The sequence below is a fragment of the Phacochoerus africanus genome, chromosome 15 (assembly GCF_016906955.1).
Source record: "Phacochoerus africanus isolate WHEZ1 chromosome 15, ROS_Pafr_v1, whole genome shotgun sequence".
Classification (NCBI taxonomy): Eukaryota; Metazoa; Chordata; class Mammalia; order Artiodactyla; family Suidae; genus Phacochoerus; species Phacochoerus africanus.
In genome coordinates this window covers 44,775,614-44,791,381 of record NC_062558.1, presented here as the reverse complement: position 1 = coordinate 44,791,381, position 15,768 = coordinate 44,775,614, and positions in this window count along the sequence as shown.

Genomic DNA, 15,768 nt, shown 5'->3' with positions numbered 1-15,768 from the left:
CATGCATGGATCCCAGTACAGTGCTTTCAAACCCATACCTTCAGAAAACACACACACACACACACACACACACACACACACACACACACACACACACAGTGGCTTTCCTGTCACAGAAGCATTTTAAGTAAAGGATTGCCAAGTCAAAAAATTTCTGAAGATCTTTTGTACTTACATTCACCGTGTTGTGTCATAGAGGAGTAGATCCAGGTTATGTTTAATGAATAATCTTGGCCATGCCTGAAGCATGTGGAAGGAAGTTCCTGGACCAGGATCGAACCCACACCACACCAGTGACCCAAGCCACAGCAGTGACAATGCCAGATTCTTAACCCATTGTGCCACCAGGGGAACTCCCTAGGTTATGTTTAATAGTACTCAGAGAAAATAAAATTTGTCATTGACTACAGTCAGTAAACTCTGCTTTAAATGAAGTAAAATGTCTCTTTACTGCAGGATTTATCAGAGCATTTAAAATGATGTGCATTCCCAAGCGATAAGTGGGAGGAGGGATATGGATGAATTTGAGCACCCAGGATATTATTTTCATTCTTAAAGTCATTTAAAACTTTTTTGATTTTTAACACTAGGATGACAAAGAATAAAACTAAATAAACAAAAACATAGCATCCATCATTCAATCCAATATCCACTAATTAATCAATTAATCCGCCCACTCTTCCATATGTCCATCCCTCCAGTTATCTAACCATTTGCCTTTCCATCCATACCTCTATCCATCCATCCACACCTCCATCCACCCCTCCATCCATCCACCCCTCCAGCCACCCATCCATCCATCCACCCCTCCAGCCACCCATCCATCCATCCAGACACCCATCCTTCCATCTACCCATCCTTCCTTCCATCCATCCACCCCTCCCTCTATCCATCCATCCATCCACCCTCCAGGTATTCACTCTATGCCAGGTACTGTACTGGTACTGGCAGCTTGCCATGGGAAAGGGATATAGGTATGAAATAGATAACGCTTCTTGCTAAAGAAGGTACTTAAAATTTGTGAAGGAGAGGAGAGGAGCAAACATACCCAGCATGTGCTAACCTCACGCACTCTGTGAACTGGCTCAGTTAGTCATGACCTGACTAGGGAGGTCAGAGTTCTTATTCTCCCCATTTTACAGATCACAGAATCAGGACTCAGAAGAGAGAGAGAACTTGGCCAAACGGCTCCAGCTACTGATGGGCACACAGACTGCTCCTCCTGCCCATGTGCCGCCAATCTGCTTAGGTGTAAAGATGGTGGAAGAGAGTTGAGTCCACATTCCATTTGGTTTCACTATTTTGTTTACATGTTCAGTAAGGATTTACTGTGCACCTACTGTGTGGGCTCACTAGGCCCCCCACACCGTGAGCCTGACTGTTGAGTACTAGGCCCCCACAGTGAGCCTGACAGATTTCTACTCTCAGGATCTTGGAGGACATCTCCAGAGAGGGTGATACTGGTTGTGCTGGGGTGGAAATACAAAGAGGTGAATCCCCAGCCCGGCCCCGAGTCCTCCCTACCAGCTGCCCCAGCTGCTCAATGAGGCCTTTGCTCTCTGCCTTGGAGTCTCAGAGCCGATGTTGAGCTCCGGAAGCAGCTGCCTGTGAATCAGCCCCACCGGTGGCGTGACCATGCCAAGGCCTCTTTTGAGAGCTTGAAGGAACTTTCCAGCGTGAGCTAACGCAGCAGTGGCCACATAGAAATTATGAAGCCGCCTGTCCTAACACTGAGTCTATTACCCTCTCTTTAATTTGGAGCAGCCGGGACCACATTGGAGCCATGATGTCACCAGCACAAACAGTCCGTGGCATTCTCCATTTATGAGCTGATCCCGGCCACCCAAGGTGTCATTGGTTGACCCAGCTCAGGTCCCATCCCTGCATTTTGGGGAGGAGCCTGAGGCCCTCCTAGGGCTGACTTTCCTGTTGTTTAGCTTGGAGTTGTGCTGAGGACCAGAGCTTGCCCGGTGAGGCTGTTTTGGGGAGAATCACCTGGACCCATCTGAACCGCTGCCAGTGGTTAAGTGGGAAAACCTGAAGCTAGCCGGCCTAGATTCACAGCACAGTTTTGCTGCACCCCAGCTATGTGGCTTGAGCACAGAGCATCTGTGTACTCATTCATAAAATGGGAACAATAACAATAATAATAACAGTATCTAATTCACAGAATGAGTGCACATGTTAATAAACTTCTACTTGCAGAAAATGCTTAGTGTTCTGTCTGATACACAGAGCATTAAATGCAAACTAATGTATTATTCTTTTTTTTTTTTTTTTGCTTTTTAGAGCTGCACCCGAGGCACATGGAAGTTCCCAGGCTAGGGGTTGAATCAGAGCTGCAGCTGCCAGCCTACATCACAGCCACAGCAATGCCAGATCCAAGGGAGTTCCTGCTGTGGTGCAACGGGTTAAGGATCTGGTGTTGTCTCTGTAGCGGCTCAGGTGGCAGCTATGACCTATACCATAGCTCACAGCAATGCCAGATCCTTAACCCACTGAGCAAGGCCAGGGATTAAACCCGCATCCTCATGGATACTAGTCAGATTCCTTTCCGCTGCGCCACAACAGGAAATTCCATAATGTATTATTCTTGATGCCTGTTTTAGATTGGTGGGAGACAGATGTTTCTCCAACAGGGATGCAGAAGGGGGTTATGGTTAGGTGTCCTGGGAGGTCGCCTTATCTCTCTGAGCTTCAACTGCTGCTCTGGGGAGTGGGCACAATCATAGCTCTCACCTTGGTGGATTAGATTATGTGAGGGTTTAGATGAGAGGTATTCAATGAATGTGACTCTTACAACCCAATCAAAAAATGGGCAAAATGGAGTTATCATCATGGCACAGAGGAAACAAATCCAACTAGGAACCATGAGGTTGCAAGTTCGATCCCTGGCCTCGCTCAGTGGGTTAAGGATCCAGTGTTGCTGTGAGCTGTGGTGTAGGTCACAGATACAGCTTGGATCTGGCATTGCTGTGGCTGTGGCATAGGCTGACAGTTGCAGCTCTGACTTGACCCCTAGCCTGGAAACTCCATATGCCACAGGTGCAGGCCTAATAAAACCAAAAAAAGAGAGAAAACTAAGAATAGAACTACCATGTGATCCAGCAATTGCACTCCTGAGCATAGGTCCAGGAAATATGAAAGCATTAGTTTGAAAAGATACATGCACCCCAATATTCATAACACTATTTACAATACCTGAGACACAGAAGCAATCTAAGGTTCCATCAACAGAGGAAAGTCTAAAGAAGATGCTGTACATAAATACAATGGAATATTACTCAGCCATTACAAAAAAATGAAATAGTGCCATTTGCAGCAACACGGATGGACCTAGAGATTATCATACTAAGTGAAGTAAGTCCGATCGAGGAAGACAAATATTGTATATCACCTATAAGTGGAATCTAAAAAGTAGTACATGGGAGTTCCTGTTGTGGCTCAACAGGTTAAGAACCTGACATAATGTCCATGAGAATGTAGGTTCGATCCCTGGCCTGCTCAGTGCTTTAAGGATCCAGCATTGTCACAAGCTGCAGCATGGGTCACAGATGTGGCTTGGATCCAGCACTGCCGTGGCTGTCATGTAACCAGCAGTTGCATCTCTGATTCGACTCCTGGCCCAGGAACTTTCAGGTGCCACAGGCATGGCTGTAAAAATAGACAAATAAACCAAAAAAATAGGTAGAAGACCTGGATAGGCATTTTAAAAAATATAATAAGGAGTTCCCATCATGGCTCAGCAGAAATGAATCTGACTAGCATCCATGCGGACACAGGTTCGATCCCTGGCCTGACTCAGTGGGTTGAGGATCCAGCGTTGCCATGAGCTGTGGTGTAGGCTGCAGACATGGCTTGGATATGGCATTGTTGTGGCTGTGGTGTAGGCCAGTGGCTACAGCTCCAACTGGACCCCTAGCGTGGGAACCTCCACATGCCACAGGTACAGCCCTAAAAAAAGATGAAAAAATGGAATAAAAATACAATAAATAAAAAGTAGTACTAATGAACCTATTTACAAAACAGAAACAGACTCACAGACATAGAAAACAACTAATGATTGCCAAAGGGGAAGTCATGGAAATAAGCCGATGGATACATAAAGCATCACCCTCTGTGCTTTCCTACGTTCTCACCCCTTAAGAGTGTGCATCCTCCCCTCATGTCAGGTTGAGGTGTGCCCCAGCCCTTAGCTCAGCTCCTCCCTCTGAATGCCCTACTCTCTCTGCTTCTCTCTCCAAGTCCATACCACCCCTCTTCTAGAAAGCCCTCCATCCCCTCCAGGCAGTGTGGGGCTCCTGACAGCTGCCTGTGCACCTTCCACTATTGCACTTACCACCCTGCTTCCTGGCTCTCTGCCCACTTTTGCCATTAGACTGGGTCTTTAAGGACAGCCTCGCTGCCCTAATCATCTCTCATCCCACTGACACCCGGTAAAACTCTGTTGCCTTCATGAACAACAGAATCTCTCTCTGCTTTTAACTAGCTGTGTGATTTCAAGAACATCCCTTGACCTCTTGGAACCTCAGCTTCTCACCTGCAGTATGGAAACAGCATCAGCAAGCTCACAGTTTCCCTCTGGGGTTCGACACAGAGTTCAACTGCTTACCTGTAACAGGACCCTAATAAATACTAGCTCCTCTGGCTTTGATAAACCTGTGTGACCTCCAAGCAAGTTCTCCCGACTCTCTGTGCCTCAGTTATCTAATCTGACAAAGGGAGACAGAATCATGTAGCAGCGCTTTCGGGATTAAATGAATTAAGTATGTAAAGCCCCTGGAAACATGGACAGCACATAGTGAGTGATAAATACATGTTATCTGTGATGATAATAGTATGATCATTTTTCCCCCCTGCTCCTTCCTGGCTCTTTCTGGCCTGGGTCTAGCATTGTGGGTTGACTCCCCATAAAACACGATCTTGCCCAGCAAAGACCCCCTCCGGGTCTGCACCTCTGCTTGGGTGGAGGTGGTGTGGGGGGAGGTGCACTGGAAATTCATTGTCTTTACAGTTGTAAGTCCCTACAGCCTCTAACATTAAGTCATGGCAGCACAGGCTGCCAAGCATCCACAGGCAGATCCTATTTCTAAGTGTTACAAGATGGACAGAGTTCAGTATCAGAAAGTGGATGGGGGTATCAGAGGGGACAGAGGGGTGGCTTGTGACCACAGTGCAGAATCAGGGAAGACCCCCTTCCTTCCTTCATTCCCTCAATATTACTGAGCACTGCTCCAGCCCGGAGCTAGGTGACAGCAGGACACAGTGTCCTCAGCCTTGAATCCCCAGCCACAGCAAGGAGGAGCCATGGCAGGCCTGAGAGCAGGGGTGGTGTGGAGTTGAGACCTGGTTCTTGTCACCTTCACAGCCTTGCTCCCAGGTCCTGCTTGCTCCCTGGGGACCTCTCTCCTGCATGCCTGCATGGGGGGACAGAGTCTAAGTCTTCCACTCACCAGCAGAGTGGCCACAGTCACATCCCCACTCTGGGAATCAGCAGGAAGGGTGGCCTGATAGATCCCATTGCAAAGTGAGGTGTGGTGTCAAAGTACCCCCCCTTTCCCAGGGTGGGTAAGTGTCTGTTCAACCATGTATGTGGCAGGTCCACTCTCCTTCACCTCCACCTACCCCAAGTGACACAGGGAGACCCCCACAGCATCCTATCAGGATCAAAAAAAGCAGGTTCCAGGAGTTCCCATCATGGTGCAGTGGAAACGAATCCGACTAGGAACCATGAGGTTGCAGGTTCAATCCCTGGCCTCACTCAGTGGGTTAAGGATCCGGCGTTGCCATGAACTGTGGTGTAGGTCACAGATGTGGCTAGGATCCTGCACTGCTGTGGCTCTGGCATAGGCCGACAGCAACAGCTCTGATTGGACCCCTAGCCTGGGAACCTCCATATGCCATGGGTACGGCCCTAAAAAGACAAAAAGACAAAAAAAAAAAAAGCAGGTTCCAAAGCATAAGGCAGGATAGTTCTGTTGACCGAAAGTTCAAAAAGAAGCACAAGTAAACAACATAATGTTCAGGCTTAGGGATTAAAAAGAAAAGCAAAGGCTGATAAACACAAAATTCAGACTGGTGGTTACTGGGAGAGGAGGGAGTGAGCCTTGGGAGGGGCATGTGACCGGTCAAAGGTCACCAAGCTGCATTTTCCTTCAACTGGGTGATGATTCAAGGAGGATTTACACTCTCCACACACTATACATATTCACCTCGATCTGCCCAATGCTTAACTTTATTTCTTAAAAGAAAAAAAGTGTTTATGATCTTACAGGGAAGAAAAAAAAAAAAAAAGCTTCAAAACAGGAGTCCAGTGTGATTCCATTTTTCCTTCATCCTTTTTCCCATCCATCAAGCATGTAAAATAATAGTACTCAATTCTAAGAGGAGCTAGGACAAATCGCTTTCCCTCCCTGGACCTCAGTTTCCTTGTCCACAAAACGAGGATAACAAAGTGAGGGAGCGCGTGCAAAGCACTTAGGCTGGTGCTTGAAAAACAAGTGCTTCATAAATAAGTTGTCCCAAAGGGTTGGGGCTTGTGGAACTGCTAGGCAATTCTTTTCTCCTCCTCCACTCTCTTGCCACTGACCTGGCAACTCCCTGAAGTGACCTCCACTTGCCAAGCTGGCTGGATGAACCAATGTCCTCTATCCCTTCCATCAAACATACTGCAAATGCCCATGACCTCCAAAAGCACTCTTGGCCAGTGGCCACCCCTCACCTCACCTGGCACATCTCCTCCCATTAGTCAAGGTACCAACGCATTGGAAATCAGTCATATTTGTTCCAAAACTTACTTATTCCACGTGTGCTTGTTAGCGTAGTTAAGCATAGCTAGAATCATTTAATTAAACTTTAAGGAAGCCAATAACTTAATGAATGCACAAGGAAATGCTGCTGTTTCCAAGGAAGTTAAGCTGAATTCTTGGAAAGACACAATAAAAGTTAAATTGCTTCAAATATACAATATAAATAGAACACATCTTATATATAATAATTTTATATATGTAGTGATATATGTAATATAGTAAAAATATATAAAATGAGATTTTTATATATGACAATACATAATATAATAATTTATAGATATATAAAATAAGATGCAAGAAAGAAAACTGTAAGAAATAGGAGAGCAGAATCATAGAAGACTGGGAAAAAGCCTGTGATCAGATGACTTTTTAAACGTTTCAAATTCTTGCTCCACTGAAAAAAGTCCAATCTAGACATTGGTAACCAGAGAGGGGGCATTGCTGCTGTGGGTTTAGTCAAGAAACACAGTGACCTCCAGGCAGAGAAGCTAAATCCAAAGGTAGAGCCTTGGCCCTGCATCAAAAGCTTGGTGAAGTAACATATATTGATATGCTGTAAGTAAACATATGCTATTGTTTTACCTGTAACCATAACATCCCAAGACAAAAGGAAAACTGGGGGCAAGTACCAGCGCTTCCTATCACAAAAAAAAAGGGCCATTTTCTTAGCCCTTCAAGGGCTCTATTTACCAATCAATAAGAAAAAAAAAAAAAAAAAAGAATAGCTTAATGGAAAAGTCAAAGAAGGAAAGAACAGAGTTAACAGAAAGAAAATACAAATGGCCCTGAACCACATGAAAAAGAAAATGCTCAGCTTTACTTTTGGGAAAAGAAATGCAAATTGAACCTCTAAGGAGACACCATTTTTCACCTATCAGATTGGCAAAGACTGAGAAGTTTAACCACCCGCTCCTTGGGCGAGGCTGTGGGCGGGCAGGTGCTCTGCTGGGTATGAGAAGAAGCCGGTGGGAACCTTCGTTACTACTTCCATGCCCACCTGCTCACCCAGCCTGATGAGTCTGCCCTGCCCATCAGGATCAGCTCCTACACCTTCAAGATGTCATATGGACAAGGTTTTTTAGTTTTGTTTTTTTTTATGGGATGAAATAGCCAAAAAATAGGTAGCAACCTAAGTGCCCCGTTGACAGAGCATCAAGAAGGAAACAATAGCACAACATGAGCACGTAAATAGGGTGAGGAACGTCTTTGTGGACGATCAAGGAGAGATTTTGTTAAGGGAAAAAGCAAGATACAAAACAGTATACCTGGTAACCTCCACTTGCCAAAGAGAGAAAATACATAAAATACATAAATGCAAGTGGGCACAGAGCACATTGAGGGAAGAACAGCATTGACACCTCTAAGGAAGGGGCCTGGGTGACAGGGACATGGAGGAGGGAGGAGGAGGGAGACACACAGGCCTCCTCGTCTCCTTTTTCTCTTTTTTAACTTTTGTAATTCTGATCTGTGTGCCTGGATCCCAGACTGAATAACCAACTAATTGAAGGTGAAAATATTAACTACATGAACACAGTACTCAAAAAATAATGCTTTGTTTTAAGCAACTTTTTCATTCTACTTAACCTCTGGTTCTGATTTGGTTCTAACCCTACATAACTCAGCTTTGCTGAACATGTATTACCTACCTATAGAGTAAATGTCTAAATATAATTTTGAATATATATGTTGAAATAAATATATAAGAATATGTTGAAATAAAACACAGGTGCACACACATAAATAAAAATTTGTAACAGCCCAACCCAAACACCCCCATCCAAGGCTGCCAGGGACCTACTCTTAGGTGAAAAGTGAATCCTCCCCAGGGAATTCAGTTCCCCTGCTTTGCCCCACTTACTCCAACACGTGTTTGCGGGCTGATAAAGGTGTGCTGTGTCCCTGCTGCTGCTTTTAATTAATTTCTGACATGAAAGCTCCCAGTCTCTCCTGCCTCAGAGACCTACACTCACATGCCTTGCCTCTCCCTTTCACAGGAAGCAGCTGCCCAAGTGTAGCCGAGTTTCAAAAAAAAAAAAAAAAAAGTGTGTGTGTTGGGGGGGGGCGAATCACACTTCTTTTTTTTTTCATTTGCACTGATTTGCATATTAATAGTTTGCATATTAACCAGCGACTTCAGAGGGTGGGCGGGCTAATGAATGCAGCAATCTCCTCAATTTTAACTCAATTTGCCTCATCCATATTCCAATGACTTTGGGGATTGGTGTTCAGCGTTCATTGAAATTATCCGAGCCAGACCCAGTGTGGGCTGCTCTACCATTAATCCAATTAATTAGCCCCTTGGATATGGCCGCCTGGGCGAGGGCCCTTTGTTCGGTGCTGGGGGCTAATGACAGCCCCAAACTGATGGGATAATGAGGGAAGCTAAGGAGGGTTTGACCCCCAGCCTAGGTCTTGGGTGGTGCTTGGAGTAGGGAGGGCGGTATGGCTTTTGGAGAGGTGGGGGGGCTGGATCCCAGGGAGACAGCTGCTTTCCTCCAACACTCTTTCAGTAGCTCACTCCAAAGCAGGAGATGTCTCTCATTTTCTCCTTCGTACCCACCCCACCCGTCTCCGCCCTGCTCTGTGCCCGGGAAGCTGAGCTGCAAGGAGGAACTCCAGCCTCTCCTGCTCCCAGGTAGGTCCAGCCAGTGGGAAGCTGTGCAAGAGATGGGAGGGAGGAGGAGAAAGGAAACCAAAGGCCACTCACAGCAGCTGCCAAGCAGCCCTCTCTAATAGCCACTTTTCCCATTGGATTCCAGCAGCAACAACCCCTGGTCTTGCTGCCTTTGGCCTAGGGATGGTAATGGCTCCTACCCTTGCAAGCTCTGAGGTGCCTCCTTACCCTCTGTTGTTATTTTTACCTCCTCTCCACCGTCACAGCCCCTGTGAATGAGCCATCTGTTCCCTGCTGGGACCCTGAAGATACCCACATCTCACTCACTCACTCTTCCATTCTCCCAAAAGTACAGCCACTCACTCATTCAGAGATGATCAGAGGATTAAACAAAAAGCTACATGTATACAGTGCTCAGCACAATGCCTGGAACAGCCTGAGAGTTCAATAAATGTTGGGGATAGTTATGCATGGGGATAGGTGCCTGGCTAAAGTGTCCCTTAAATTAATTCCATGAAGTCACAGCTCCACAAGACGATTTTTGATTAAAAAAAAAAAAAAAAAGACTCCCTGGTGATAAATGTCCAGGAGCCCAGCAAATTCTCTTCATAATATGCATTCTTATAATAAAGGCTATGAGAAGTCCTTTAGTAAAGAAAAGCTTGGATTTCATGTACATTCAAATATCCCTAGAATTTATCATCTAGTATATATATTTCCCATTTTATACTTGAGGAAATTGAGACCAAGAGATAGGGTGTGGTAGTTCAAAGCCAACTTAGAAACTGGCTTCTGAATTGAGTCTGGTGGGCGGGGTGAGTCCGAGACTTTGTGGGTTGCGAACAGGTGCTTCTCCTCAGAGAACCTCAGTTTCCTCATCAGCAAAATGGGGAGAGAAATTCCCACTATACCTAGCTATGAGAAGATTCAGTACAATAAGTGAGGTTAAGCGCCAAGCATGTCAATAGACTTGTCTGAGGTTGTGTAAGAGGGGTTCCCAGTGCTGGGCTTCATGGAAGAGAAGCAGCTCCTTGCTTCCTAATCAGGTCTCCCTGATTTGCTTAATATTCCCCTTATAAGAATTTAAGGAACTATTTAGATAAGTACATAAGAATAAATGCACAAACATGTTCACTTTAGACTGGTTTGTATTAGCAACAAAACAGAAACAACCTAAGTATTCAACAAAAGGGGATCAACTAAGAAGAACAGGGCTTCCATGCAATAGAATCCTGAGCAGCCATCCAAGATCAGAAAAACCTTTGGAATCCCTCCTTTTCAAAAAACTCCCAGGAGTTCCCGCTTTGGCACAGCAGAAAAGAATCCGACTAGGAACCATGAAGTTTCGGGCTCACTCAGTGGGTTAAGGATCCGGTGTTGCCCTGAGCTGTGGTGTAGGTCACACACATGGCTCAGATCTGATGTTGCTGTGGCTGTGGCGTAGGCCGGCAGCTATAGCTCCGATTAGACCCCTAGCCGGGGAACATCCATATGCCACTAGTGCTGGCCCTAAAAAGCAAAAAACAAACAAACAAAAAACAGAATCCTTCCTTTTCCTAAAACCAAATTTTGTGTATGAAATTCAAATACACAGAGTAGATTTAAAACAAAACAAAACAAAACAAAACAACCCAAAAAACAAAAAACAAAAAAAAGCAGTAACCATGGTTGCTGGAACCTAGAGAAACAGGGCTCCTGCCCTCTCAGTCCTTCCCCACTCTTAGCACCCAGCACTCCTCAGGTATCTCCCCAGATCTCTGGGATGCAAAAGGACAAGACAAAGATGACATTGTAAGGACACAGACGGTAAATGTTATCTTCTAAGTGTTCCATGTGGGTCAGAATGTGTGTCTTATATTACTGAATTTTCACAACCAGCCCACCATGAGGCGAGTGCTTCATGTATCAATCCGCTTTAGAGGTTGGAAACTAAAGTCTTGTGACCTCCGTCCCAAAGATAGAAAAGAGCAGGACCAAGATTTAACCTAATGGGAAAGCATTAAGCAGAGAAAGCCGATAACAAACTAGTTGGCAGAATGACAATTTCATGGTTGTGATCGTGATGTACTGTGGTTGTGGAAATACTGGGCGCAGGGCACACAGGAACTCTCCAGAAGGTTCTCACCACACCTTGTGAGTCTCAAGTTATTTCAAAAATTAAATTACCATTAGTGTGTGGAACAGGACCCCACTTGGTTATGTGACGTGTTTCTCAACCATTTTAAGAGGATATTTATATAGCAAGATGCTGGCAAAACTCATCTTTATCTCTTAAGTGGGGAATTTGTAGGCGATTTCTTCTTTTTTTTATTACTATCTTAATTGAAACATTTTCCTTCAATGACTAGAAATGGTGCTTTGTATAATTTTTTCTTAAAAGTTTAAAAACAGAATTTTCCTTTACCAGTAAGCCCCCGCCCAAACTCCAAGTCCTGCTTCCCGAATCCATACCAGTAGCAAAGGAGGTACCAGGTCTAGTGATCCTCCCCACACTCTTTGTTTGGAGCTTCAGAAGGACAGATGCCACCTCAGGGTCTATCAGTGTACTCTCTCCATCCGACACTACCTAGAGCCCCATTTTCTGGCCCTTCCGCCCATAATACATGGTAAAACTCCCAGACCGCGGGGGCTGGAGTGCTTGCACAAATTACCGCAACAAAATGGATTGCCTTGACAAAATGTAATGTTTTGTGACAGAGCCCAAATATGCATTTCATTCTTGAGAAGCAGCTCAAGGAACCCATTGGAAATATTAAATTAAGCAGTGTAACAGCTGAGAATAATTGGGTTTTCTGCCCTGTTGCCTGCGATTTTGTGTAGTGTTTGAGGCGGCTGGGCAGTTCTGTCTGACTGGGGGATGATGAGAGCTTGGGATCTCTGTGGGCTGTGGGAGTGGCTTCTGGGACGCTCCTTGAGGTTAGAGGGTGGATGCAGTTCAACCCCATGTTGAGATGGGAGAGGGCCCTGGCCCCATCTCTTGAAATCCTAGAATCAGAATTTCCCAGCCAAGATTGACGCCTCCCCGTTCTCATTTGATGGATGGGGAAACTGAGTCCTAGAGAGACTTCTTAGCAAGTCATGGGCAGAGCTTAGGCTTATACAGCTGACATGAACCAAGCTGTGTCCACTACACTGTCCTCTTAATTATGTTCCTGAAAACATAGAACTCTGAGCCATTTCGCTTGTAAGGTGACCAAAAGGTCACAGGTTCTGGGATCAGACAGAGCCAAGCCCAGATAGCAGGGCAGCTTTGTTCTTCCTGGGAAACCCCTGGAAATTCTCATAGCTCAAAGCTTGATTTCCCTCTTAAAATGGGGTTCAGCTTGCTTATATTACAAGGGAGGCAATGAGGATTTTTAACAGGGCTGATGGGCATCCAAGTCACCAAGGGGCTTCTTAAAATGAAGATTCTGATTCAACAGGTCTTGGACAGGACCTGAAATGCTGCATTTCTAACAGCTCCAAGGATACCTCTATGATGCTGGGATCAAGAGTCTATGCTATACTGGTGGCTTAGCAGGTTCAGGACCTGGCAGTTGTCACTGCTGTGGAGTAGGTTCAACTCTGGCTTGGGAATTTGTGCATGCCCTGGACACAGCCGAAAAAAAAAAAAAATCTATAACACCTCTGAATTACTCAGTCAGGGCTTGGCATGCAGTAGGCACTCTATCAATGTTCTTTTCTCTTTGCTATCTCATCATTTCTTCCAGGACCCTGCCTTGTCTGTTTGCGAGAATTCAATTGGAGAGAAGACATAGTCAAGGAGCAGGGAGATGTCCTGGCTGCAAGTCCATTGGTAACTTTGTGAGGCAGAAACGCCAAATTCATTCAACCAGTGTACTCCTGGAACCCCAACAGAAATGACCAGCTTTGCGGAGGGGGTGAGTCATGGCTGACAAGCCCCGCAGGACTCCACAGCCATCCAGCTCTGCACACTACCCAGCTCTGCAGAGGAAATAGTTCTGCGTTTGCACATTTTCCAGCAGTGGGTCCAGGACCATAGGCTCAGTTAGCCTCAGCACACACTGGCCCAGCACAGCACCATCTCTCTGATACCAGGGGAGGTTCTTTTTATATCCAACCTCAAGAATATATCCTCTGGCCCCCAGAAATCAGCCTGGAAAATAGAGACTCTACCTCTAGCTCCAAGTCAACCCCTGAGATTTCCTCTCATCTCACAGAGCTGATCATATCCAAAGGAAGCTGGGTCTGTTATTTACCCACTGTGTGAGCTCAAGCAAGACGCTCCTCTCTGAGTTTTAGTTTCCTAGTCTGTAAACTCTGTGGAAGTCTTTAGCTGTGGAGTGCAGAGCTTACAGATGTGGAGTCTGGAATTTCCATCAGATTCAATCCCAGCTCCATCACCTCCCACCTAGGTGAATTAGCTCTCTAGACATCAGTCTCTTCATAAATAGGGGTTAACAGTAGGGCTTACATCACAGACCAGTTTTGAAGATTCAACAAAATAATCACTTATATAGTCTTTAGTTCAGGGCTGGGCACATGGGAAGGCTCAGTAAATGCAATTACTATTTGCAAACACAAGGAAAATACATATCCTTCAACTGGTATACTATTAAAATTCCATCATGGGGAGTTCCCTTCGTTGTTCAGTAGTTAACAAACCCGACTAGGATCCATGAGGATGTAGGTTCGATCTCTGGCCTCCCTCAGTGGGTTGGGGATCTGGCATTGCTGTGAGCTGTGGTGTAGATCGCAGACGCGGCTTGGATCCCAAGTTGCTGTGGCTGTGGCATAGGCTGTTAGCTATACTTCCAATTCCACCCCTAGCCTAGGAACTTCCATATGCCGCAGGTGTGCCCCCCCAACCAAAAAATGGGCAAAAAATAAAAAAATAAAATTCCATCATGACTAGAATCTATCCTCAAATACTTCTTTCAATATAAGCAGCAATTTTCATGGTTTCACACAGGATTCTGATGGTGGTAATAATGATGATGATATTAACTTATCCAAAGTTACTGAACACTTATCACATGCCAGGCACTATTCTAAATTCTGTATTTGTGTTGCTACATACAATTCTCACAACAACTCTGGAAGATTAATTATAGTAGATATCATATTCTTCCCTGTTTTACTAATGAGGAAACTGAGTGCATAGAAAGCTTAAATAACTTGCCCAAGGTCCCAGGGCTGGTGTATGAGTCAGCTATGGCCACAATAAAGCTGCATAACAAAAAGCCAAAGACACCTCAGTGGCAAGCAACAAGTGTTGATTTCTCACTGGTGCCTCTAAGGGGTGGTTGGGGTCATATGGGCTGTTCTTGACTGGGCTTAGCTCTGGGTCTGCTCCACATGCCTCTCATCCACCTTGGATCAGCAACTACTCATGGCAAAAGACATGTGTCATGTGTGCTAATATTCCATGAGTTGAAGCAAATCATATGGTCAAGTCTATTTGGAGAAGTACCCTTCCCCACTATGAAGCCCTGGGAAAAGTGTGAACATATCACTGTAGGAGGGTGGAGAATTGACACCAATAATTCAGTATTCTACAGCTGAGGGGGATGAGTGAGGCGATGAACCCAGGGAGACTGATGGAAGTAGCTGCCATCTTAACCGCTGTCCAAACTTGCAACTCACTTTAACAAAGGAACTATCACACTACTAAAACTAATTATAGGAACTGGAAATGCAGTCCTTTCTAAGTCCTGCTCTAGGCACAGCTGTCTTCAGACTGTCCTTGAAATGTATAATCCATCCATCATTCATTCATTCGTCATTTATGAACTCGGTATCAGGTGGGCACAAAGAACCGTTTTCCTTTCTCTTATGATTTCTTATCTCCCAACCCAAAGTGTGATTTTTCTCCCTCTTCATTTTATTATGTATTCATTTATTTATTATTTGTTTGTTTTCAAACCCCAAAGCCTTTCAATTTAGCAGATGTGCCTGCAAACTTCCCCAAACATGGTTGTGTGTGACATTGACAGAAATAGTTTATGATCAATTCCAAGGGCCCCACTGATCTTTTTTTAATAAGGTGCTGCTGTGGTTCTACAGCAAAGTATGCCGTTGTGATTTCATAAAGTACTTGCTGTGAAATCTCGAGCCCCCGCCCTGCCTCCCATCTTCCCAACTTGAAACGACCATGCCTCCTTTGGGGAATGTCTATTAGTGCCTTCGAATCCCTGGTGTGGCTGCTGCAGCATAAAGGATTCTGCCTCTGCGGGTCCCTTGCTCAGGGTCTACAGGGAGTGATGGTTCTCCAGGTGTGGTCCAAGGGCCACGAGGATCAGAACCTCTGGGGGTAGAGCCCAGGAATCTGTTTTGTTTTGTTTTGTTTTTTCCCAGAAGTTCCCTAGGTGATATTCATGCCTG